The sequence below is a fragment of the Tiliqua scincoides genome, chromosome 4 (genome assembly GCF_035046505.1).
Source record: "Tiliqua scincoides isolate rTilSci1 chromosome 4, rTilSci1.hap2, whole genome shotgun sequence".
Lineage (NCBI taxonomy): Eukaryota > Metazoa > Chordata > Lepidosauria > Squamata > Scincidae > Tiliqua > Tiliqua scincoides.
This window is the reverse complement of record NC_089824.1, coordinates 11,127,382-11,154,330: the sequence shown is the minus strand read 5'-3', so window position 1 is coordinate 11,154,330 and position 26,949 is coordinate 11,127,382. Positions and strand designations below refer to the sequence as shown.

The window sequence follows — 26,949 nt, the reverse complement described above, 5'->3', positions numbered from 1 at the left end:
GGAGCCATGAGAGAGCCCACAACATCCATCATAGTTCCTTACCCCAACGGGACCCCTGACTGTACTGCGGGATGGGCAGCCCCATAGGATTGGACTGTAAATTGCTTTTAAAACATCTAAATGTCTGTGACAGAAGCCCTACATCAGGCCCGCACTTCCCTCGCAGTCTTGAGAGAAGATTTAACTTTGTAAACAGATTTGTAGGCTCTGACTTTAAACTCGTCTTTGAGAAATTCAAAGAAATGATAACTCTGCACAGCAGACATATTTCTGGAGTAAACAGATTGGATTTTCATCCCATGGTTTAAGCCTCTGCAAGCAGGAGGCGTGGAGTAGAGATCCATCTGTCTCACGGCAGACGTTTGGAGGGATTCCTGATGAGTTTTGTTTTTATGGTTCACGCAGCCAGAAGGTGGGGGCTGCAGTTCTCATCAGAGCAAAGCAGGGGAGGGGCCCTGTTGTACACCTATGCCTGTGGTCCCTGCCTTCTTGGTTTTCAGATACCTGTACCTGCAGAAAGTGGAGGAAGAAGAAGGAGAGGGCATAGCTAAGAGAATCCTGCTCACACTCCCTCCTTGGGGCAGGGGCATTTTTGACCCACCCTGCCTTTTAGGAGTTGGACTTAGATCTGGAAGAGCCAGGTTCAAATCCCCACTCAGCCATGAAACTTCCTGGGTGACTTTGGGCCAGTCATTCTCTCTCAGCCGCACCTACCTCGCTGGGCTGTTGTGAGGACAAAAGGAGGGGAGGAACTATGTACCCTGCCCTGAGCTCCTTGGAGGAAGGGCGTTACAAAAATGTGAAAAGTACTGGCTCTCTTCTTCCCCACAAAATTAATTGACTGATTGATTTGATTTGATAAATTTTGCAGGGAAGAAGAGAGTCAGTTCTAGCATCCTATTGGGTGCTTTGTACAAGGGGTGGGGCTTGGTAGTCATTACATGATAACCGCCCTCTTCGTTCTTCAGTGGGTCTCAGCTGGTAGAACTGCAGTATGATGAAGATATCTCCAGTCTTCATGGGATCTGCTTGCTGCGGCGCACGGCTACTCGCATCCTTTGTTTATACTGAACAAAAGACCAAAAAAAAAAACGGCAAAGCAAATATCATTCTCATAGGATTGTGATGTTTGAGGGGAAGTGAGGTTACTGTGGGGTTACTTACCTCTTCAGAGACCCCTTTTAGAGTTTGTTCTCACTCCCCTTCTCCCATTTAGGGGATTGCCCCTGAGCAAATTGTATGGACCAAAGAAGCAGATAAAAATCCGTCTCCATGTGGCTTATTCAGACCACTAGGCAAGAAAAAGGCATTGAAAGACCAATAGCAACCACAGGAAACAGCAGCCTATGAGATTATAGCTTGCAATGACATGCAGTCATGGGGAGGCAGAGACTCACCAGACCCAACAAATTTAAAAAAAAAAAAAAAGCCCAACAAGTTTTTTTTTTGAAAAAGTTCACTGCTCCTTCCTTCTCCAGCAGAGTCAATGAGATTAAGCTGCACTTATGAAATGGCTTCCAATGAAGAAATCTGGCAGGGTGCCTTTATCAGCAATCTCTGGGAAGGCAGCAAGGAGAGTTGCCTCCAGCAGGTTAGACTGTAATCATGAATGCCTTACAATTTATTTATTTATTTATTTTTTAAGGTAGGGTGGTTGGCTTCCAATAGAAAAAAGCAGCAGGATGCCTGCATCAGCAAGCTCTGGGGAGGAAGCAGGAAGAGTTGCCTCTGTAGTGTTTAAAAAAAATCCATGAAAAAACAGAGTCTGCGCAAAGGAGCACCTCTCTCTAAAGAACCAGGGGAGGCAATTTTCCAGTTGCCTCAGGAGATGTGTTGCTGTACTTTTCCTAGCACTGAATGGGGGATAGTGAGGTTTTTTTTAAAATACTTCTGGGGGGAGGAAGAATGTGTTTCAGGGACTGAGCTTGAAGGGGGAGGAAGGGGGGAGAGTGACTGTGTATTGCCTCCTTGGACTTCACACTGATGCCTTCCTTTTGAAGTGACTCCTTTGTTGTAGAGGATTGTCTTTATTTTTAAGTTCCCAGGAATACTTTATTCATAACTATAACATTCAAAGTCATCCTGCCGTGCGTGAAATAGAATAAAACAAAGCGAGTGTCCTTTCCGCTGCACTCAGCATGTGACATTTTCCTATTAATGCCTGCTATTATTTTTACTGCTTGGTTTGTCAATCTAACTTTAAAAAAAATAAAGGTGAGTAGAAATGAAAGTTGATGGGTTCTAGGGAGGAAAAGGAGGCACAGTGGCATTTCACAAACAAAATACGGTCATAGCTGAACTATCCAAACCAAACTGGATTGTCATGGATGCAAGCTGCAATGAGTTTAGGGGATTATCTCAGGGATCAGGAATGGACTGACATTAGAGGTGCAAACAAACATGCATGATGTTTTTGCCTTTTAATCTCCAAAGAGAAAATTGTGTATTGACAGGTCTGGATATGTGTCCTGGGGAAAGAAAAAAAAACCCACAGGTTTCAAAGTACATGTAGACATGATGTCTACATCTACTTTGAAACCTATGGGTTTTTTCTTTCCCCAGGACACATATCCAGACCTGTCACATGCAAAGAAAAATAAACAAAATGGTAACTTTTGCACATAAAGGATAGACAGATTTGCAACAGCTGGCTCTTGAATGGATGTGCAATACATTGTTTCCAGTGACCATGTACAATAGCAAGTTGGCATCACTTTCATATGAAATTTTGCCACAGGCCTTGTTGTGGGCTGATTCCAGACCATTCTTTTGTTCTGAAATGACTCCTGATGGGTTCTCTGTTGCCCGGTTGACATGGTCAGTTCCTACTGTATCATATTCCATATTCCTGGACATGCCCTGGGGCAAAGGTCTACGATGCCACTGCCCCCGCAACATGCCACCCCCCCTACCCAGCGCAATGGAGTCACATTGCCTTCTGAGGCTTCCCCACCATCCTAAAAGTACCAAAAGAAACCAGAAGTACTGCTTAAGATTGCATCGGAAGCCTCAGACGGCTTCCAACGTGGTCCAGAATGCTGTGTGGATGCAGCGCTCGGGGCATTTGGCCCCCTGCCCCCCCTCCAGGCCCTCTGCTTCTCAATTTCCCAGGAGACTTTGACTGAATTGTCAATGAAGTTGATAAGAGAAACCAGGGACTACAGGCATATCTTTTGCAACTACAAATGGTCACGTTAATCTCAGAGCCAGGAAGCTCCCAAAATGTGGCATTGTTCGCAGAACTGATTAGGATGGCCAAGTAAGGTGCAGCCAATCAGACTGGCCTGGATCACACTCGCTTGGCATGCCTTCAGCACCACATACACATGTGCACGTGTGTGTCAGGCAACAGTACCACCCACAGACCACTGTGCAATGCAGAGAACTATGAGTCAGGGTGATTTCACTGGGGGAGGCTCCCAGCTGGGATGCAGTTCACCCCCCCCCCCCATGAGTCTCCTAAGCTTTTCCTGGATGTCAAAGGGCGGAAGTTCACTTTCCGGAGTGTGAAAGGGTCATACCAAAATGTAGGTTTAGGTCCAAGCTCAGTAGATTTCCCAAGTTGTCATAGTAGAGCTTGGCCTGTTCGAGTGTACTGGAAGGGTGAATCTCAAGCCTCCATATTTCCTTCCTACTTTAGTTAAGTCACTGGCTTGGATAATGGATATTGTTTCAGTGAACTTTACATGATCAAAGGACCATCAATCATCATGAGGTAAAGATGAAAGACACTTCACGGGTCATCAAATCTTAACTCCTGCCAGCAGCTAAGCCCCCTCAAATTACTTTGAAAGGGGGGGGGGGGGAAACAACCGAAGACAAACAAAGAACGAACAGGAAAATGGAAAGAGGAAAAGAAATATTCACTCTCATCTCCTCAAAACTCATTTCCTCAAAACTCATAACACAGTTTTAGATACAGCAGTGTTTCTCAAACTGTGAGTTGGGACCCACTAGGTGGGTCATGAGCCAAATTCAGGATAGGTCCCCATTCATTTCAATATTTCGTTTTTAATATATTAGACTTGATAATACCACGGAATGTGACTGCATTTGGAGAAATGTTACAGATCAGTACTTTTAACAGGTTACTATGTATATACTTTGAACAATGATAGTAAATGGGACTTACTCTTGGGTAAGTGTGGGTAGGATTGCAACCTAGGATTGCTAAAAAATTTCCTGCTTGATGATGTCACTTCTGGTCATGACATCACTTCCGGTGGGTCCTGACAGATTATCATTCGAAAAAGTGGGTCCTGGTGCTAAAAGTTTGGGAACCACTGAGATGCAGGTCTGAAAAATAAAGGATTATTCAGGTTTTACTTTTTCTCGTCAAGGATTTATTCCACCCAAACACTTTACCCGGTGTTTTTTTTTCTGGCACTTAAAGACATCCAGTTATGAGTGGAAGTGGTTGGCAACCTTCAGTCTCGAAAGACTATGGTATAAGCCTACAGCACCCAGTATTCCCAGGCGGTCTCCCATCCAAGTACTAGCCAGGCCTGACCCTGCTTAGCTTCCAAGATCAGACAAGATCGGGCATGTGCAGGGTAACAGTTGCTGTCATAAGCACCCCTGCTTGTTCACCAGCCAGCTTGGAGTTTCTTTACCCTTAGCTGCAATCCCATGCAAATAGAGGTCCTCCTAATGACTATTCTGAAAGTGACTTTCTCCATCAGTCAAAGCATTTAGCTGAGTTTTGGCACAGTCATACCCTTCCTTCCTCCTTCAGTGTAGCTGTGCCAAAAAGGCATGTGCTGTATCCAGTGGGGTCAGGTGGGGCAGAGGGTTTAGAAGGGATCCCCTTTTCCCCTCTGTAAACTTCCTGCCCTGCAGTGGGTCTCCTGGGACCTGTGCCAGCAATTTCACAGTGATTTAAGTTCATGATTTAAGTCACTCCCTAATACAATCTCCCCCAGTTGCAGTACCCCTCACCTTATTATGCCTTCTTTCTCAGGTTCCCTGATGCTTCTTCCTTACATCTCATTTTTGATCTGACTTCCTGCCCTTCTGCTGAAGAGCATAAGGTTAGTGACTGTCACGCTCTTGAATTCTGTACAGCACCCAGTGATGCCAGAGGAGACCCAGAGAAGAGGCTAATGCCTCCATTTTGCTCCCACCACCTGGAACGGCTCCAAAGGGGAGGGGAAGGGGCCCCTTGCGTACCATGGTGAGGTTCCCTGCAAAACTTAGTTAGTGCTTTGCACCCCCTCTTTGCACCCCCTCTAGCTGTGACAGAACCTAGCACATTGTCATTGCGAAATCAACATGTAGCATTTGTGTGGTGTAGTAATACCACTGAGAGACTAAAATACTTCCACTACTAGAAGCAGTACTACTATTAGGAATAGCTTTAGGATTAGCAGCAGTGTCACTTCTGTAATAATGTAGTATTTGTAAGTGAAAGCACACTGCAGTTATTTCATTTTCTCCCTACTCATTGTGGTCGAATCAGAATGCTAGCAGCTCTGTGTTGCTTCGTTTGTCCATTACCACTATGAGTAGCATTGCTTCTGCGGCTACTACCAGCACCGCTAGAGTAACAGTGAAAGTATGGGTCTTTCTTCATTTTCTTGCCTCTGCCTGTGAACTTAGAAGTGATGCGATGAGATCTAGCCTGTGACCTGCTTCTCACTCTTCTCCATGCTGCTTCCTCTCTGGCTCTTGTTGGGCTGACAAACTGCCAGATCAGACAGGATTTAAACTTTTCACTGATTTCACACTCCAGCAGGGAAACATTCAGTGACCTTTTCCCATCAGCCTTTATTTATTTATGTGTATTGGTATTCTCTGACTGCTACAAGGATCCAAGAGGCGAGCCATTCAGATAAATATTGTGTCCAGATAGCAGACGGTCTTCCCTGACCTGACAGGCAGAGCAAACTAACATGGGATGTCCCTAAATAGGCACCAGGGAGGGGAGGAGGACTGCCTATCTCCTCTATACTGTCGGCACGATCCAGTCAAAGCCAATCTCTTCAAATTCTATTGGTTTCAATGTGAGGATGTGAAAGATGTGCTTCATGTAATGTGGATCAACATGTGCTGAACATGTTGTTCACCCTGTTGTAAAGGATTGGCATTCCCCCACCATGTTAGTACACTTTATTTAATTACCAGGACATGTAGGATGCTGCCAAGGACTTGAGGTAGGTGATAATAATACATAGGTGGTTGGCAACCTTCAGTCTCGAAAGACTATGGTATAAGCCTACAGCACCCAGTATTCCCAGGTGGTCTCCCATCCAAGTACTAACCAGGCCTGACCCTGCTTAGCTTCTGAGATCAGATGAGATCAGGCATGTGCAGAGTAACATGTTCATTACAAGTGGGGCCTCTTTGTCCATGGGTTCAGCGCCCATGGGTTTGACTCAGCGCTGGTGCTGGAGTCAAACTGGAGGACCCCACCTGACCTCCCAGATATGACTGGAAGTGTCTACCTGACACTTCAAGGAGGCTTCCTGAGCACTGGAGAGGCGACATGTGACCTTAGAACACTTCCAGGTGACCGGAAGGCACTTTTTGTGTTGGAGGTCCACTGATGGCCCCCACCCACAGATTCCATTATCTGTGGGTTTCAGTATCCTCAGGCAGGTCCAGAAATGGATGATGTCCAATTGTACATCAAAACTGCAATCCTAAACACACTTATCTGGGAGTAAGCTGCATTGTTAATAGACCCATTACTCTTACTTCCAAGTAGACATGCATAGGATTGGGTTGTAATAACCCATTCCTTCTTATGGCCTCCAAAAGCCAGGTGGAATAAGAATGTCATACATTGCTCCTGGACAACACTCAAGCTCAGGATTTGGGGATCTCCAGTGGACAAAAGTTATAGAGATGAGGGACAGCCAGAGAGAAAATGATTAGCAAATCTTAGATCCTAACCAGATCTTATCTGATGCTTTATCATACAATCCCTCTTGATTTTGTTGTCTGAAATTTCTTCCGAGTCTCCTTTGATCAACCCCTTCCTGTCTCAATTCCCTGCCACCTCTGCCCTTCTTCTCAAAGATCATTCCCCACTGACCTTCCATCAGATTCTTCATTTTCAGTTCCTTTCCTGCTGTCCATCTTTTCTTCAGTATTCACCCTGGAGCCTTTGGGCTCCCTGTCCTGTAGATTTCTAGTACCCGTGATCTCTTCCCAGTCTACTTGTGGATGACATTTTAATCCCAGTCTAACTGACAAAGCTCTCTCCCCTCACAGAAGATTTTCTGAGAAACAGAACATTCTGATCCATCACACTGTTCCCGAATGGGCACACGGTTAGTTGGATTATGGAGAGGCAAATAACAGACAGGAGAATTCAGAGGACTTCTGACAAAGTAAACGTTTACTCGTTTGCAAACGGGACCCCCACACACACAGGTGGAGGACCCCGAAGAGTTACAATAATGCAGGTTTTATAGAGCATTCTAAATAGAGGAGGGGTAGCAAGAGAGGGGAAAGCTCTCCGTGGGAAAAATAACACGTAAGCAGGCAGAAAAGCAAAATCGGCATCTATTATCAGTTTGGAATGTTTGGTTGGAAGGACCGTACAATGTGCATCAACAGGTTATTTATATTTATTGTTGACGGTTTGGTAATCAGTCACACTGTTTGACCTTAGTCCTTCCAGGGTCTCACATCCTTATCTGCTTATTGCCATCTTGTTCGTCCTTGGAGGACCGTACCAGGCTTATCCTGTAGTCAGCTTGTTTTCTGAGAAGGATGTTAGATGCTGACTGGTAGCATTCTTGAACAAGGGTCAGAGAGGGGCTTTAAGCCAGAGAATTTGGGCTTTGTGGGTATTTCAATATTGTGAGCTGGGCATTTTGGGGACAATACCAACTCAGCTTAGCATCTGAGTAAAAGTCTTCATGGACTCAGATTTTGTGTTGACTTAAATACTTAGGTTTTGAGTTGAGTGTTGGGAGAGTTAGGACAGAAGAAAAGATTTTGTTACCCAGCATGTAATTAGTCTGTGGAACTCTTTGCCACAGGAAGTAGTGATGGCATCTTGCCTGGATGCCTTTAAGAGGGAATTGGACAAATTTCTGGAAGAAAAGTTCATTACGGGTTACAAGTCATAGGAGGTATGTGCAAACTCTTGGTTTTAGGGGCAGGCTGCATCTGATTGCCAGATTCAGGGGAGGGCACCAGGATGCAGGTTGTGTCTGTTGTCTTGTGTGCTCCCTGAAGCATTTGGTGGGCCACTGTGCGATGCAGGAAGCTGGACTAGATGGGCCTTTGGCCTGATTCAGTAGGGATATTCTTATGTTCTTAAATATAATATCTTAGACCATGTTTTGCTTTGAACAGAAATGTCTGGGGATTCCCCCAAGGTTACTTCGTGTGCTTTGTAAGGTCATTCATTTTACACTCATGTTTCCCAGAGTTACTAGTCAGCCTAAGGCTATTTTTACAACTCCCAGAGAACCAGATTTTCATTTTATAGGAGGAAATCAAATTATTTAATTTCTTCTCTGCATTGTACTGTTAGGGGAAAAAAATAATATGGTTCAACTGAATGTGAATCCCTTGGTGCAGAACATTATAAAAGAAATTTAACAATACGCCCAGGTTGCATAAATCATAGAGATGAGCAATTTTTCATTGGAAGACAGAGTTTGCCCATTAGAAAAACTGACTGATATACGTTTTATGAAATTATTCTTGCTAGTGAAGCAAACAAAAAGAGTTGTGTTGACTTCAAGCACATTTGCCGAGAGAAGTAAAAATAAAAGTGACTAGAACTCCAGGTGAAGATGATTGTGTAGACAAATACTTGGACTTTTTAATTTTTTATCTAATTACTAATGGAGGTTTCAACAAGGTTGCAGCAAGGAAGGGCATTGATTGTCAAGAGCTGGTTCCTAGGGAGTTAATTCTGTCAAACTTTACAGCTTTTCAGCTCTGTTGTAGCAGTTAAAGCTTGACTGGCTGCAGTAAATCTTGTCCAGAAAGCCAGAGGAATCCAAATTTGAGACAGCAATAAAGCAATATAAACTGAGAAGGATCATGGAGTAGACTTAGCTCAAGAAAAGCTAGTTTATAAATTTAAGTAAAACTTTAGTCTTCAAGCTTGGTCTATAGACCTATAGAATATAGCTGGGATGGCCAAACTTGCTTAGCATGAGAGTCCCATATGATTATCTTCCAGGGCTGTAGCTGGGGGGGGGGCAGCAGTTTGCCCCCTCCCCTCTAGCATTTTTTCCAAACCGGTCCTCTTTATTTAATCTGGCATCAGCTGGGGGTGATTTGAAGCCCTTTTTGCAACATTTTTTGTGCGCAGGAAGGAAGATTCTGTGCTTCTGGCAGGGATTGGGGAGAAGAGAGAGTTCATGTGTGAGTTCTACTCTCAGTGAGTAGAACAGGGTCCTGGTGGGGGGGGCTCCTTGGAAGTTATGACCTCTGGTCACCCTGCCCCATCCAGAGCACATGGAGATCAGGGCTGGCCATGGTTGGCAACCTTCAGTCTCGAAAGACTATGGTATAAGCCTACAGCACCCGGTATTCCCAGGCAGTCTGCCATCCAAGTACTAACCAGGCCTGACCCTGCTTAGCTTCCAAGATCAGACAAGATCAGGCATGGAAAGACTATGGTATAAGCCTACAGCACCCGGTATTCCCAGGCAGTCTGCCATCCAAGTACTAACCAGGCCTGACCCTGCTTAGCTTCCAATATCAGATGAGATTGGGCATGTGCAGGGCTGGTCAAGAGCAGGTACAAGAAGGTTGGGAGAGATTTCTCCTTGTAGTGGCTAGGGGAAGGAGGGTGCTATTTCTTCTACTGTGAAACATGCTAATTTCTACAATGGTACTGCTGTGGGGGGGCAGGGAGAAATGTTTCTGTTTGGAGAAATCATGGGGGCAGGTTCTTGCCTTTCAGATATACTTTTAAAATTAATGGCTGTTGCTTGGGGGCTGGGGAGACCCTTTTTTGGGTGGGAGAAAACATGGAAAGCATTTGAGCTAAAGAGAACCAAGAACTAAAGTGTGAGAAAGGTTCTAAGCAGGGGCAGATCCGGGGGAGGCCATGGGTGCATACCCCCCAACTGTCCTGCCAGCAGGGAAGGACATCCCGCCCGCCAGGATGGAGAGCAAAATCAGGTGTCAGGGAAACACCCACTGGGCGAGTGTCAAGGAGATTGGCTGGAATGAGAGCCCAGGTTTACGCACCCTGCAAACAGCCACAGAGACCTGAGGGGGGACATGATTGAGACGTATAAAATTATGCAAGGGATGGCTGGGGAGATGTTCTTTTCCCTCTCACATAACACCAGAACCAGGGGGACATCCACTAAAATTGAGTGCTGGGAGAGTTAGGACAGACAAAAGAAAATATTTCTTTACCCAGCGTGCAATTAGTCTGTGGAACTCCTTGCCATAGGAAGTGGTGATGGCAACTTGCCTAGATGCCTTTAAGAGGGATTGGACAAATTTCTGGAGGAAAGTCCATCACAGGTTACAAGTCACGATAGGTAAGTGCAAGCTCCTGATTTTAGAAGTAGGCTACCTCAATGCCAGAAGCAGGAGAGGACACCAGGATGCAGGTTGTGCCTTGCTGTCTTTTGTGCTCCCAGGGGCATTTGGTGGGCCACTGTGAGATACAGGAAGCTGGGCTAGATGGGCCTGTGGCCTGATTCAGCAGGGCTGTTCTTATGTTCTTATGTAGGCTATAAGCTCAATCAGGAGCCCAGGTCTAACCAAGCAGGTAGACCTGGCCTCCGAGTCCAGGTGGGAGCCCAAACCCAGACTGCCTGCCCAGCAAATGTCCACAGAAGTGATAAGCTCAAGCAGGAGCCCTGGTCTACACAGCAGGTAAACCTGGGTTTCAAGTCCAGGTGGGAGCCCAGGTCTACCCACCCAGCAAATGGTCAGAGAAGCGATAAGCTCAAGCAGGAGCCCAGGTCTACCTGCCTGGTTGACCTGGGCTCTGAAGGTAGTGGTCATGGCCCCCTCCCAAATACAGACACTGGATCCACGCCTGGTTCTAAGGAGATTCAACTCAGAAAGCTGGGAGAACTCACTTCAACCAGGTAGAGTCAATAAACTCAAATCTTCTGTACTTTGCTTTCTAAAAGTAATGAATATTGTAAAAAAAAAAACCTAGTGTTTCAATAGCTACTGTATTTGACTAGCATATCTTCTTGCTTTCATGTAAAGTAAATAAATTTTATTTTAATATGTATCAATGCATCAGCAATATGTCATTGACAAATGTTATATAGGCGCTATATAGGCATCAGATAGGCGCTTTCTTGTTGGCATCCTTCAGTCTCAGAAGACTATGGTGTCACGCTCTGAATGGTGGTTCTGGAACAGTGTCCTCTCCAGTGCGCGAAGCCTGGGTAAAGTAGATAGGCGCTAGGTAGGTGTTAAATAGGTGCTATATAGGTGTTAGATAGGTATTATATGGGTGCTAGATAGATGCTAGATAGACGCTATGTAGGTGTTAGGCGCTAGGTAGGCGCTAGATAGGTGTTAGGTGCTAGATAGGCGTTAGATAGGTGCTGGACAGGTGCTATATTGGTATTAAATAGGTGCTATAGAGGTGTTAAATAGGCGTTAGGCGCTAAACAGGTGTTAATAGGCACTATATTGGCATTAAATAGGTGTTATATAGGCACTACTTAGGTGCTAGATAGGTGTTATATAGGCGCTAGATAGGCGTTAGGTGTTAGATAGGCGCTATATAGGCACTTTCAATACAACTAAATACTACCTGCAGCACAGTGATATGTTTTACAGGGTGACCCAAAAAAACCAGAACCCATAAAAATTTTATTAAATCCTACAAAGGTCCAGTAAATTTTCCTTGGTCTTTTCCTTGGTTGACCAAGACATACTGGGGAAGATTATTGTTCCAATATTTCATGCACAAAGTCGACTTGTATACCCTGAAAGAAAAAAGATGAAAAATTGAAATTGACAGTTTTATTCAACGATTTGTGGGTTCTGCTTTTTTTTGGGTCACCCTGTACTTTTGCAGGGTTGCAAGGCTGTGTATTGCACTGGTGTGTAAATGAAAGGATATGTTGCATGTCATTTTTATGAAGGCAATGCATTTTACATGGCATGCAGAGATGCATTTATTCTATGCAAATTATTGTTACATGGCTTTACAGCTAATGAATGCATCTTTAAAAAAAAAACAAACCCAAATTATTTTCTCTTCATGACATTTGGGGGAGTTATAGGTATTTGATGTTTCTCCATACTTATCCTTTCCTTTTGCCCATCTGTATAGATACCTGACATCATTGTCCCCCTTGAAAAATAGTCGCCCCCCACCTCTAGAATCCTGGCTACGGGCCTGTTATCTTCAGATATTTGACAGCTGCAATATTTAAGTAGCATTTAAATTCTTAAATATATTTACTCCCCAAGGGCACAATCCTAGGCATTAAGAAGTAGTAAGTCATTATCTTCAATGGGATTTACTCCAGGAAAGGATGCATAGGATTGGAGCCCATGATAATTAAATATTAAACTTCCCATCAGTGCAGCTTACTCTCCAGGTACTACAAACATGCTTTATGGCATGATTGTGACCCCCTAGGCTAACCTAGTGGTGCTAGGTGAGATTAGGACTGTGCTGTTAGGGAAGGGTGACATCATTCTGAATAAGAGGGAGACTATCCTTTCACGAGTATTTCAAAGTATTCCTGCATAGGTGGTAAGGCCCTGGCATAAGAACATAAGAACAGCCCCACTGGATCAGGCCATAGGCCCATCTAGTCCAGCTTCCTGTATCTCACAGCAGCCCACCAAATGCCCCAGGGAGCACACCAGATAACAAGAGATCTCATCCTGGTGCCCTCCCTTGCATCTGGCATCTGACTGCTCAAAACCCTAGTTCAGGACACATGCACCTACCTTCGTGCCTTACAGCCTCCCTTATTTTGGAAATATGAAATGGTGCTCCTGTAACCTCCACTCAAAACTGCACATTTTTTTAGAGAAACTACCCCTCTTTTCCCAAAAAAGAATTATTTTTACAACAAGCTGCAATTTCGAACCATGTTTCTATAGAAGCTTCCACACCGGGGAACACAAATCCAGAACTAAACTGTGCTTATTTTAGTGAGATTTTTTTTTCTCAAGAGAGGTAGAAACCAAAACTTTTCCACCATTCTCTGGGTGATAAGGTTAAGTTCAAGCCATCTGGTTCAAGCAAGGTTCTTCCTACATGCAATCATCGATTGGCACACCTTAGACAAAGGTCAGGTGATTTTATTTTATTTTATTTACATCCACCAGCCTGCTCACACCACACACTATATTAGTGTTTCTGTCCCAATTCCCTGGGGATTCTTCCAAGATTCCTCCCCCGCCTAGTGTAATAAGCAGCACTCTGACAATGCAATCCTATGTATGTTTACTCACAAGTAAGTGCCACTGTGTTTAATGCTTACTCCTAGTAAATGTGTTTATGGAACTGCCCCCTACATTTGCCAAATTAAGCAGTATGGACAACGAGAACTGAGGAAATTCAAGTGGGAGAATTTGCCTTTGCTTCATCTCCCAATTTAGCAGCAGTCAAAGCAGTCAAAGTTCTCTGCATTGCAACCTGGCAACCCTACACAGAATGTGCTCTTAGTAACTGAATTTATAATATTTTTGCCCTTATTATTATTTCTGCATTGAATCTGCAGTATTTGCTGTTATTTTGCATTTTGAAATTGACTTGATCTTTGAATATTATTGTTCCTGAATCTGTATTTCTGAATTTGATAGTATTGTTGATATGGTTTTGATACTACTGCTTTTGAACTCTTTAGATATTAGACAGCTATATATTATGCTACACTGATTATTATTTGATTTGACTGTTCTTGTTAGCTTCCTTTGATCTCCCTTAAGAGAGAAAAGTGGATTACAAATATTAAGGGACGTCAACTGAGGATCAAAATGCCCTAAGACTTATGCATTTTGCCTTAAGACAAAAGGATGCAAAATTGGGCTCCAAATGATGTCTCAAAACATGTCTCCACATGGCAAAAAAAAGAAAAAGAAAAATCTTTACCCTTTACAAGAATATCTTTTCTTTTTTTATAATGTCTCAACCTTCTCAGTGGAAGAATGGCTTTACGATTTCTTGCCGTGCAAAATGTCATGGAAGCCAATTCATCAAGCCTGCCTGCCCTGAAAGCTCTAGCAAGATAAATATAAGTGGATTATGAGGAGGAAGACAGGAGCCACGCATAGCAGTAATGTGCGAGGGACATGCGATTGGCCTCTGAAGCAGTTTCAAGAGAGAATATCTTAACAGAGAACTACGGAGTGTCCGAAGGCAATTAGTGTTGCCATTTTGTTTGGGAACTTCCTTCTGTCTCTTTAAGAACAGCCTGACAGGGACAACTCGTGGAGAGCCATCATGAGAAACATGCATAAGAAGGTACATGCAGGTGCGGAGACCCCTGCCTCAGTGGTGCAGCTAGACGGGGTGCAAAGCACTGAGTTGGTCTGTGGAACTCCTTGCCACACGATGTGGTGATGGTGTCTAGCCTGGACACCATTAAAAGGGGATTGGACAAGTTTCTGGAGGAAAAATCCATTATGGGGTACAAGCTATGATGTGTATGCGCAACCTCCTGATTTTAGAAATGGGTTATGTCAGAAGGCCAGTTGCAAGGGAGGGCACCAGGATGAGGTCTCTTGTTATCTGGGGTGCTCCCTGGGGCATTTGGTGGGCTGCTCTGAGATACAGGAAGCTGGACTAGATGGGCCTATGGCCTGATCCAGTGGGGCTGTTCTTATGTTCTTATAAGTTTTGCAGGTGACTGATTGTGCCATGCAAGCAGCCCCTCCCCTCTGGAGCCATTCTGGGTGGTGGGAGGGAGAAGGAAGGGCTGCTTGCATTCAAGTGTCTGCAAAACTTAGTGCTTTGCACCCCCTATAGCTATGCCACCGCCCTGTCTTGTTATTTATACCCCACCCCAGTAGTGTAGCCGGGAAGGTGGCATGGTAAATACAGCAGGCGCCACAACGCACTATTTAGGTGGCCCTTCCCACTTGCCATCACTGCCTGGAATGGCTCCAATGATGTGTGCTGTGACACCACCCCTCTGACTATGATATTGCCCCACCCTTAGGACAAATTCTTCCAGGGCAGCTGACAAGAATCACACAAAAAACCCATAAAAAACAAACAACCACTATAACGACCAGTACAAGCAGAGTAAAAATCATGCAATCAGTTAAAGCACCAACTAAAACCACCTGCAACTGAAAGCGTTTTGGAAGAGGAGTTGCCAAGCTAAAGCCAGGATGTATGTTGGGGACATGATGCCAGAGAAGGGGTACCTCCCCCCTGCACAAATTATTTCCCCACTCTGAATTTCCCCTTGGAGCTGCTGTTTGCCCCATGGGATCAATACACAGGCACTCATACCATATTTGTATGTTTATTCCCATGTTGCAAATAGCAACTCCAGGGAGCAATTCGGATAAAGAAATTGGGCCATTGAGCTGTACCTTATAATTGGGGTTGGGCTATAGTGGAAGAGCTCATGCTTTGAATGGAGATGGTGCAGGAAAATTCCTGACCCTTCCCGTAGGGTTCTCAAAGACCCCTACCTGAAAGCCAGGATAGCCACATGTTCTGATTCAGTGTAAGATGGCCTTCTGTGCTCCTGGATGCAATGCCCACCTCCAGCTGTGGGCATTGCACCTCCCACCATGGGCCCGACCCAATGTGGGCCACGCCAGCCCAGCTCTAGCACGCAGTGTTGCAAACGTGCTGTAAGGCATATCTGTGACAGTCTACCTCAGTCCGCACCGAGCCAGCGCTGGGCAGAACATAAGAACATAAGAACATAAGAACAGCCCCACTGGATCAGGCCATAGGCCCATCTAGTCCAGCTTCCTGTATCTCACAGCGGCCCACCAAATGCCCCAGGGAGCACACCAGATAACAAGAGACCTCATCCTGGTGCTCTCCCCTACATCTGGCATTCTGACTTAACCCATTCCTAAAATCAGGAGGTTGCGCATACACATCATGGCTTGTACCCCATAATGGATTTTTCCTCCAGAAACTCATCCAATCCCCTTTTAAAGGCGTCTAGGCTAGACGCCAGCACCACATCCTGTGGCAAGGAGTTCCACAGACCGACCACGCGCTGAGTAAAGAAATATTTTCTTTTGTCTGTCCTAACCCGCCCAACACTCAATTTTAGTGGATGTCCCCTGGTTCTGGTATTATGTGAGAGTGTAAAGAGCATCTCCCTATCCACTCTGTCCATCCCCTGCATAATTTTGTATGTCTCAATCATGTCCCCCCTCAAGCGTCTCTTTTCTAGGCTGAAGAGGCCCAAACGCCGTAGCCTTTCCTCATAAGGAAGGTGCCCCAGCCCCGTAATCATCTTAGTCGCTCTCTTAGAGGATGGCAGACCATTGCCTGGAGCTCCAGGCACGCTCTGGGCAGTGGAGAGTTAAGTCTGGGCGGCGGCGGGGGGGGGGAAGAGACATTCTGGGGTGGATAAGTGGGCAGGGGGAAGGTGTGGCAGGGAGGAAGTGGGGTGGGAGGGGAGGAGATGGCAGCAGGCCCTGCCATCATATCTTAACCCCCCTCCTGGCCCGGGAGACCAAACACAAGTCTTCTCAAATCTGTGCCCGCTCAATAGCTGGCATAGATCTGAGAAGACCCATCAGGGCTGCCTGGGGCTTACATGGGGTAAGCCCCAGCACTGCTTTCCAGCTCAGCTGCATGCAGCTGTAGCCATTTCAGTGCCGCTGCAGCCCTGGGCAGGCCAAGATTGGGCTGCCCATGTCTCCCTTTACTTTGCTTTGCTTCCAGTGATACACCAATGGCCCAATCCTGACTAAACCCTCCCCACCCCATTGATGCAGCTGCACGAATGGAGTGCACGCTGCATCCCATGGTGGGGTACAGTCATGGAAGTCTCGTCACTGCAAGGGAATTTTCATTCTCTTCATTCATTCTCTTTCATTCTCATTCTTGGCAAGTTTGGGCTGCCAAGTAACCACCATATTATCCCTTCTTATGATGTTCTTCTTAGCCATTGTGACTAGTAGCCACTGATCTGTCCTCTCTAACTTTGTCCAGTCCTCAAGCTAGTGGCCATTCCTACACCTTGGCAACAGTCCACACTGCAAACTAATCATGCACTGTGTGAAGAGGTATGTTCTTATGACCCCAACTTCTGCTTCCTGTGGCTACGCAGGATCTTTGACTGAGAGGAAGACATGCTCCCAGTGAGGGAGATGGTGGTCTCAGAACTCCAGCATTTCTGCGCGATTGTTAATCAAAGCGATCCAAAGAAGTCTGTGTAGTCCACTACAACTGGCAAGGGAGGCTGTAACCGCTGCATTCCAGCTCCCCCAAAGAGAATCTGCACCGCCCTCTATCTGTAATCTTATGTTCTTCCCCAGATGAAGTTAAATGCCTAAGTTGGAGGTGACACACAGCCGCTGGGCATCTGCCTCAAAACTGACTGGGAGGGTAAATGCCTGCCTGACCTTCTGAATGTGCCAACTTCTATGATATAAGAGTGCCAGGACTACTTAGGAGGTAGCAATCATTACTAGATGATGAGCCAGGGAGTTGTCTGGCTTCAGGAGTTAGAAAGTATAGTGGGCACTGAAAAATATTGTCTCGGCTTCAGAGCATTTGCCAAAGACCAGTTCATGCCATCAGTCACCAGACCGCTGAGAGTGGAACTGAAGGATAATGACTGTGATCTTCAAAGCCAGATACCTCCCCACAGACAACAGCGGACGGAATGAAAATGCCAGCTTCTGGAATAAAAATATGGCTGTTTTGAACCAAGAACAAAATTGGGTAATTAACTTAATTTAGCAAGCTAGAGAAATGGGACTGGCAATCCTAGTGGTAGCTAAGATGGTCAATCTTTATCTTTATAGTCCAAGAATTCATCTGTGGTCCAGGTTGGAAAAACTTGCCAAATGTTTATCACACAATCCTTCTGGGTTCAGGTTCTTGGTAATCCATATGAAAGGACTATCATCTCTCTCTGTCAACTCTTCACAACTCTCTTGTGAAGGAGGAGTTGTAACCCAGTGGTAGAGTTGGCCTGGCTGAGGTCCTACATTCAATCATTGGCATCTCAAAGAAACCCTGCCTGAAACTCTGGAGAGCTGCTGCCCCATCAGCGTAGGTGATATTGAACTAGACAAACCAATGGTCTGACTCAGAAGATGGCAGCTTCTTACAACTACTTTCTCCCCTCTTGCTGTAGGAGAAATCTTTAGTCTCCGGCTTGATCTAGATAGATAGTTGGCAACCTTCAGTCTCAAAAGACTATGGTATCGTGCTCTGAAAGGTGGTTCTGGAACAGCGTCTAGTGTGGCTGAAAAGGCCAATCCGGGAGTGACAATCCCTTCCACACCGGGAGCAAGTGCAGTCTGTCCCTGGCCTGTCTCCCTGGCTATGGGCCTTCCTTCTTTGCCTCTTAGCCTCAGTCTGTTGGCCAAGTGTCTCTTCAAACTGGGAAAGGCCATGTTGCACAGCCTGCCTCCAAGCGGGCCGCTCAGAGGCCAGGGTTTCCCACTTGTTGAGGTCCACTCCTAAGGCCTTCAGATCTTCATGATCTACATGTGCAGCAAAATAAGGTGGAAATGAGATGGTAATGGAAGGTACACCTTTCAACTCTAGGTGGGTGATTACTTAAGAAGAATTCTGCTGGATCAGGCCGAAAGGTCCATCTTTGTGGCCAACCAGCCGCTTTTAGGAAACCCACCAGCAGGGCTTGAAGTCAGTAGCCACTCCTGCGGCTTCCCCCTAGAAACCGGTACTCAGAGGCATACGTGGAACCTGGAAGTCATACATAGCCATTGTGACTAGTAGCCACTGATAGTCCTGTCCTCTCTAACTTTGTCCAATCCTCAAGCTAGTGGCCATTCCCACACCTTGTGGCAACAGTCCTCACCACAGACAAATCATGCACTGTGTGAAGAGATACCTTCTTTTCTCCAACCTCAGTCTCCTGCACATCACTTTCATTGAAGTGTGGCAGGAAGGGGTTGGTCAATGGTGGCAGCATCTCTGCCAATATCCTATCCCTTTTCCAGCCTCAAGCCACCCACTGGGATCCAATCAGACTTGTGCCAGCAGTTTCTGGCACAGGTCCAAGTAGATTCATCTGGGCAGAGAAGGCTCATTCTAGAGAAGGGGAATGAATGTTCCCTTACTTGAGGAAGACCCCCTGGACCTGCCATCTTCTCTCAACATGCAGCATGCACTCCAGTGGCGTGGTTACATTGGTAGGGGGGATTTTGATTCAATGGAGCTGTCAGGGCGCAATCCTAACTTGTGCTGGAAACAGATAGGCCAGTGGGCCTGCGTTGCATCCCGTGCAAGTCTGGGGCTTGCAGGCCAGCCTGGGTCAAGGGGAAACATTTCCTCTTATCCCGTGTTGCGCTGCAGCAGCCCCAATGGGTCTACTCAGATCTGTGCCACCTGACAAGGTGGTGCAAATTCGAGCAGCCCAGGACTGTCCTGGGCTGCCCAGGAATGCTGAATAACTGCTGAATCCTACTGAATCCTGAATCATAACTGCTGAATTCTGGCCCTACTCTCCACCCGCCTGCCCACTGTCTACCTCGCCGCCTGCCCTCCCGATCCCGAAACACCTCCCTAATGCCTTCTCCTGCCCTCCCCACTCCCTCGACCCCTGCGTCGGCCAAACTCAGCCAACGCAACTCACTTTTTTCCCGGGGCGCGAGTTGCCTGGGGAGAGTGGCGAGGGGAGTGGTGCAAAAGTGCTTTATGGCCCTTTTGTGACAAAAGTGTCCTTTCATACAGCACTTTTGCGACACTCACGGATCGGCGCAAGGGACTTGCGTCAGCCCAACTGCCAGTTAGGATTGGGCCCTCAGTCTACTACTTCTGTATCATATAGTTCTGATTATTTTAATAGTTTTGCTTTTCAAAAAGTATACCATACAACTTGCAAAATATGCCTACAGATTAGTGAACCTCAGGAGGTAAGAACAAAAGCTACTCAACACAGGAAACTCAGCAGCAGATCATAAAAGCCGGTTTCAGGGATGTGATAATATACAGCATTTGCAAGAGGAAGGTGCGTGTGTGGAGAAGGAGGCATATAGTTATAATTAACACTTGTTTTAAATGTAGCCGGAGTGACATTTTCACTTCCAAATCTCATGAGGCAGTATGTGTGATATTGAATTAATACCTTCACAGGCAGAGTGCTTTTTAAAGCAAGGCAGTGGGTATACTTTGCCAGTGCGCCGTCTGAGAACACCTTTTCAGCAAGAAAGAGAAAGCTAGCAATGCCTTTACTCTGTGTCCTTACCAGACACCAACTTTTGCTCAGTTTAAAATTTCACATCAGGCCTACAGCTAGACTTTTTCTGTACTGGGGTGCCTAAGTGGGGATGGAATATTGCAGAAGAACCAGAATATAAAATACAGGTCACCCCAATAAGTTCAGAGCTGTATCTGATTGAGAGTGGAACTCACTTCGTTGTTGGCAACCTTCAGTCTCAAAAGACTATGGTATCACGCTCTGAATGGTGGTTCTGGAACAGCGTCTAGTGTGACTGAAAAGGCCGATTCGGGAGTGACAATCCCTTCCACACTGGGAGCAAGTACAGTCTGTCCCTGGCCTGTCTCCCTGGCTATGGGCCTTCCTTCTTTGCCTCTTTGCCTCATGCTGTTGGCCAAGTGTCTCTTCAAACTGGGAAAGACCATGCTGCACAGCCTGCCTCCAAGCGGGCCGCTCAGAGGCCAGGGTTTCCCACCTGTTGAGGTGCACTCCTAAGGCCTTCAGATCCCTCTTGCAGATGTCCTTGTATCGCAGCTGTGGTCTACCTGTAGGGCGCTTTCCTTGCACAAGTTCTCCATAGAGGAGATCCTTTGGGATATGCCCATCATCCATTCTCACGACATGACCAAGCCAACGCAGGCGTCTCTGTTTCAGCAGTGCATACATGCTAGGGATTCCAGCACGTTCCAGGACTGTGTTGTTTGGAACTTTGTCCTGCCAGGTGATGCCGAGAATGCGTCGGAGGCAGCGCATGTGGAAAGCATTCAGTTTCCTCTCCTGTTGTGAGCAAAGAGTCCATGACTCGCTGCAGTACAGAACTGTACTCAGGATGCAAGCTCTGTAGACCTGGATCTTGGTATGTTCCGTCAGCTTCTTGTTGGACCAGACTCTCTTTGTGAGTCTGGAAAACGTGGTAGCTGCTTTACTGATGCGTTTGTTTAGCTCGGTATAGAGAGAAAGAGTGTCAGAGATCGTTGAGCCAAGGTACACCAAGTCATGGACAACCTCCAGTTTATTTTATGCCATTAAAGGTCTACTAACTACTAACTACTACTACCTCCAGTTTATGTGCAGAGATTGTAATGCTGGGAGGTGAGTCCACATCCTGAACCATGACCTGTGTTTTCTTCAGGCTGATCGTCAGTCCAAAATCTTGGCAGGCCTTGCTAAAACGATCCATGAGCTGCTGGAGATCTTTGGCAGAGTGGGTAGTGACAGCTGCATTGTCGGCAAAGAGGAAGTCACGCAGACATTTCACAATGTGGAACTCACTGTGGACTTGTGGAACTCACTCCACAATGACATATACCTGCCTCCTTCAAATAACTCTGTTATTCTAAATAACTAAATAACTTTTAGTCTCATGTAGATGTAGATGATGAGGAAGGAAGGGAGAGAGAGATTTGTTGGGGTGCCTGACTGCACTGTGCTCCCTTTAAGTCACCCACGGCTATACACTCTTTGGGTCTGGTGAGGTGGCCTAGTTGCTTCTATGTCCTCCTCGTCTCCTCAGCTGCTGTCAGACCAATCTCTGCTAACTGGGCAAAGAGATAGTTTTGAAGTTGTGGTTCTCTTAAATTTGCTCCTCCTGCCTGGAATGGCTCTGAAAGGGGGGGCTGCTTGCATACTGCATTGAGGCTCCCTGCAAAACTTAGTGCTTTGCACCCCCTAGCTATGCCACTGAGTGAGACAACTGAGAAATTAAGAAAGAAGAGTTAGCAGGCTTTTCTCCCAACACCAATATACGTACATGTAGAGTTGGCCCCTGGTATCCATGGACCAGCTGTGGATCCCAAACCCGTGGATAATTGAATCCACAAGTCGGGGCCAGCAGAGGACCTCTGCACATGACCGGAAGTGTTCTGAGGCACATGGAGGCCACATGCAGCCTCTCCATGCCTCAGAAGGCCTATTGGTGCATTCTAAGATCCATTTCTGGTTTAGCAAATAACCAGAAGTGCCTTTCAGAAGATTCCAGAAGGTCAAACTGTGAGGAGTTTGCCTCATGCCTCCGATGATCCCCTGGTCCTGGACACAACCAAAGGTCACATCTGGAGGTCCTCTGAGGACCTCTGTCACAGGCCTGTGATCCACTTTGAGTCAAATTCATGGAGCCCTCATTATCAGGGTACCAATGCTAGTTCAGAAAGAACTAATGCCACCATAGTGGTAATTGTACAACCACTCTAATTGCTGAGAGGTATTATCTGTACTCACATTGTTCTAAAATATTGTTTCTCAAACTGAGGGTTGGGACCCACTAGGTTGGGTCATGAGCCAATTTCAGGTGAGACCCTGAAATCTGTATTTTATTTTTAATAATAATAATAATAATAATAATAATAATAATAATAATAATAATAATAAATACTGGTATTTACGTATATACCGCCTTTCTGATCATCAGATTACTCCTCTGACTTTATTCAAGGTGGTTCACAAAAGCAGGTTATCGAGTTCGAGAACCTTTATTGACATTAATAAGCAGGTTATCTCTAAACCCCCAAGATGACAGAAAGGTTCTTTCTTTCAAGAACCGCACAACATTTCAGATGGATCTTTCACAGTCTGGTATCACTTCTGGCCCCCAGTTGCCTCCCACAGCAGCTCCTTCATCACTCACTTGAAGGGCAGCTAAGAAGCTTCTTCGCTCACAGCAAAGGGCAGGTGGAATAACTCAGCTCAGCTTGTCAGCTGCTTCAAGGTCTCGCCATTCGCGGAGCTGCTGGTGGCCTCGAACTGGCAACCTTCAGATGTCATCTTTATGCTAACAGAGGCTCTACCCTCTAGACCAGACCTCCTGCCCTATTAGATTATTCTATTAGATTTGATGTTCCCAGAGTATGTGACTGCATTTGGGGAAATGTTACCATTCTGTACTTTGAACAGGTTACTCTGTATATGCTTTAAACACTGGTAGTCAATGGGGCTTACTCCTTGGTAAGTATGGATAGGATTGCAGCCTTTGGGATGTTTGGGGAATTTTTTAAAAACACATCAGGAACTGCTTGGGAGGGTTAGGAGGGTACTTTATTTTAAATACATTTTTAAATTTATACTTATTGTAAACTTTTAATTTAGTTACTTAATTAACTAATTAATTAGATTTGATTTTGTTACATGAGGGGGTGCTAAAAAAATTTCTATGTGAGGATATCACTTCCAGCCGTGACATCACTTCCAGGTTAATCATATCACTTCTGATAGATTCCAACAGCTTGTCATTCTAAGAAGTGGGTCCTGGTGTTAAAAAGTTTGAGAACCACTGTACTAAAAGGATACGTTTGTGCATATCCATGAGTGTCAAAGATCTTGGGCTGGGCATATGTGGAAGGGCAAAGGTGAATAGTGGACGCCTTTATCCATCATACTGGGAGACTGTGAATATTAGAGTACCTTTTGATGCAGACTTGCTGGTGTGTTCATTTCCTTGAAGAAAAAAGATTTGTCTGTATTCTTCAGTTAAGGGGAGAGGAAGGTTTGGCTGGGTAATGTGAGTGCATGTAAGAGACAATCTTTGTAGAAGGTGAATGCTGCAGTCCTAACCACCTTTGCCTGAAAGTAAGCCCCCTTGAACCAAATAGGACTTACTTCTGAGTAGACCTGGTTAGGATTGTGCCCAAAGTCTTTTTAATTGATGGTATAGTCAAAAAACACAAGCAGAGAAGTGTAGAATGTGGTACAACTGATGGATTTATACAGAGGGATGAATTAGCATTCTAATAATGTGTTGTTTTTAAAAAAGATAAAATCTGCAATGATATTTTGTTCCTTTGCCTGAGATTAATGGGAACTTATCAACCAATAGTTTCTTCTTCATTAAGAAACCTGCCTCTGACTCAGCATTCATGAAAATAAATCCCCGATGAACACAGAGTGGGGCAGACCTCATGACTCATCAGGATTTCTGTGTATTTTTAAACTGTTCTAAAGTGACTCACCAAAAATGCCCAAGCAGCCATCTTACCATGACAGTATAAGCAGTCCCTGGAACTCTCATGAATGAAGTAGTATAATCTAAAACTTAAAACACAGTTTCCGGATTGAAACAAAAGCTTTTGTTTCAACTTTTGAAAAACTACACCTTTATTGTTAAAATAGTGCTTATGCCAAGAAAGACCCACTTGGAATTACAGCATCACCAGGACTCGAGGTTGAGGTCTAACTGAATCATTAACAGTTATGTTGATGAACTCAGCAGAAACAGACCTTTTATTCATTATTTATTTATCACATTTTTTATACCACCCTTCCTCCAAAGAGCTCAGGGCAGTATACACAGCTGCTCCCCTCCTTTTGCTCCCCTCCTCACAACCCTGTGAGGTAGGTCAGGCTGAGAGAAAGTGACTAGCCCAAGGTCACCCAGGAAGCTTCATGGCTGAGGAGGGATTTGAACCTGGATCTTCCAGGTCTGAGTACACCTCCCAAACCACTACACCACCCTGGCTCTTTTTACACTGGTGTTTCGGAGAACCTATTCATTTCAGACCAGGTTTCTTAGCAGCAACTGTTACCCAGCACATGCCTGATCTGGGAAGCTAAGCAGGGTCAGGCCTGGTTAGTACTTGGATGGGAGACCGCTTGGGAATACCGGGTGCTGTAGGCTTATGCCATAGTCTTTCGAGACTGAAGGTTGCCAGTCATTTCTTGGGATCTGGGTTGAGTACAAAGAAAATTTAGATCAGACTCTTCTTGAACTCTAGTAGCTGCTACAAAGTGATGATGGCATCTTTCCTGTGTGCTTGAGCAGAAGATCGGAGAACTGCTGTGGGCTTCATGCTGTAAATAGATTCCAACCAGCCACTGGCATTCCTGGGGGGGGGGGGCGGCAAAATGCTAAGCGTTGCAGCATCCCAAGTGTGTAAAGCAGCCCCTGCCCTTCACCTGCCATGACTGACTCTGTAGGCAAAGGGGAGGGGTTGCTTTACACTGGCACTTGGCTACAATTTTGCCCCCCCCCCCGGAACACCAGTGCAACCAACTGCCCCACCCTTTCACCTCAAACCCCATGTTATATAATGTAAATGTATTACATAATGTAAAGCGGTGGGCAGTGAGGAGGGCGCACCCTGCAGAGTAAGGTCTGTAGACATCTTCAACCGCCAAGTGCTGGTGAATGTTGATGATGTCATTGACTTGCACCAGGGCCTAGTGACCCAGAGCCCAATCCTATGCACATCTACTCAGAAGTAAGTCCCATTATGATCAGTGGGGCTTCCTCCTGGGAAAGTGTGGATAGGATTGCTGCCCCAATCAGCACACAGTCAGGATACATTATCCAGGCATGCAAGAACAAAACAAGGAAAAGTTGGCCGTAAAGGCCCAAAAGGGCATGCTCACACAAGGGAAAGCTTTAGCACAGTACCTTGTTGCACACTCTGAACCAGAACAATTCTTTGTGTGGACATGCACTTTAAAGAAAGAAGCAAAATATCTGAATCCAGGAGAAGGAAACTGCATTTGCAAGGTCTCATTTTGGCAGCTGCTATAAATGTCTAGCCCTTGTATACAGAGCCTGAAAATTGCCTCCTTTGGGTGATTCATAGCCTGTTGATTCACAATAGCCTTTCGGATGGAACCATCCCCCTGGTGCCACAGATCATTAGGTAGGGAGCCAGCAAGAGGAACGTGCCAGCTTAGTAGTTCATTAGAAAGGCTCATAATTCAGATGACCAATAAAGGAGACTAAAGACATAAAACCTGTCTAGTCATCAAATTAGGCAAACTTCAGCAAACTGAAACTTGCTGGGGAATGAGTTAGGTTTGACTAGGAGTTTGTCTGCAACTTTGTTAGCTTTGTTAGCTTGATTTGCAATGCAGAAAGTCAAGGTTTTGAAGCAAAGGACTTTCTCAACAAAGCAACTGGGCTGGTTCATTCTGAAGATGTCACCAGCGGAAGAGCTTGGCACCGCAGGCACCACAATGCACCATGTAAGTGGCCTCTCTCACTCTCCGTTGGAGCCATTCTGGACCACGGCACTCTCCAAACGAAACGCCTTCTCTTGCGTGTTGCTGTCGCTGCCCATAATGTCTCCAATGGCAAGTCGAAGGGGCAGCTTGCACGGTGCATTGTGGTGCCTGCAGCACTTACCATTTTGCCCCCCTCTAGGGATGCTACTGGATGTCACCCTGACTTCTGCTAGGTCAGGTTAGCAAAATTGTGGGAACAAGGCTAAGGCTGAATCAACTGTATGATAGAATAGCAGGAACTGGAGTGCCTTGTGGCTCAGGCCAGAGGGAAGGCCTAACATGGAGCTATTTGTAAAGATCTGGGTTTATCACATTTTTCACATTCTGTTCAACAGGGTTCTTTGCTTATCTGGGGAGGTATCTTTTGGCTAGAGGTTAGTGGAAATTCACAGGCTCCTTTTTTTCGGCTGGCACTGCAAATCAGAGCCCCTGATCTCATGGAAGGCCTGTCAGCAAACTGGGGACCAGAGAGATGCCATGTAGTCAGTGGCATAGCTAGAGGGGGTGCAAAGCACTAAGTTTTGCAGGGAGCCTCACCACAGCATGCAAGCAGTCCTTCCCACTCCTCTTTGGAGTCAGGTGTAGGACTTCGTTTTGCTCCCTCTGCCCAGAATGGCTCTGAAGGGAAGGGGCCACTTGCATGCTGCTGTGAGGCTCCCTGCAAAACTTAGTGCTTTGCACCCCCTCTAGCTATGCCACTGCATGTAAG

The 26,949-nt window shown here is 45.8% G+C and overlaps 2 pseudogenes; both read right to left on the bottom strand.

Annotated features, from left to right (window-relative positions):
- Nucleotides 1-4,451: 4,451 nt before the first annotated feature.
- Nucleotides 4,452-4,568, bottom strand: LOC136650318 (5S ribosomal RNA; annotated as a pseudogene).
- A 1,643-nt stretch (nt 4,569-6,211) lies between these two features.
- Nucleotides 6,212-6,330, bottom strand: LOC136650467 (5S ribosomal RNA; annotated as a pseudogene).
- Between the last annotated feature and the right edge of the window lie 20,619 nt (nt 6,331-26,949).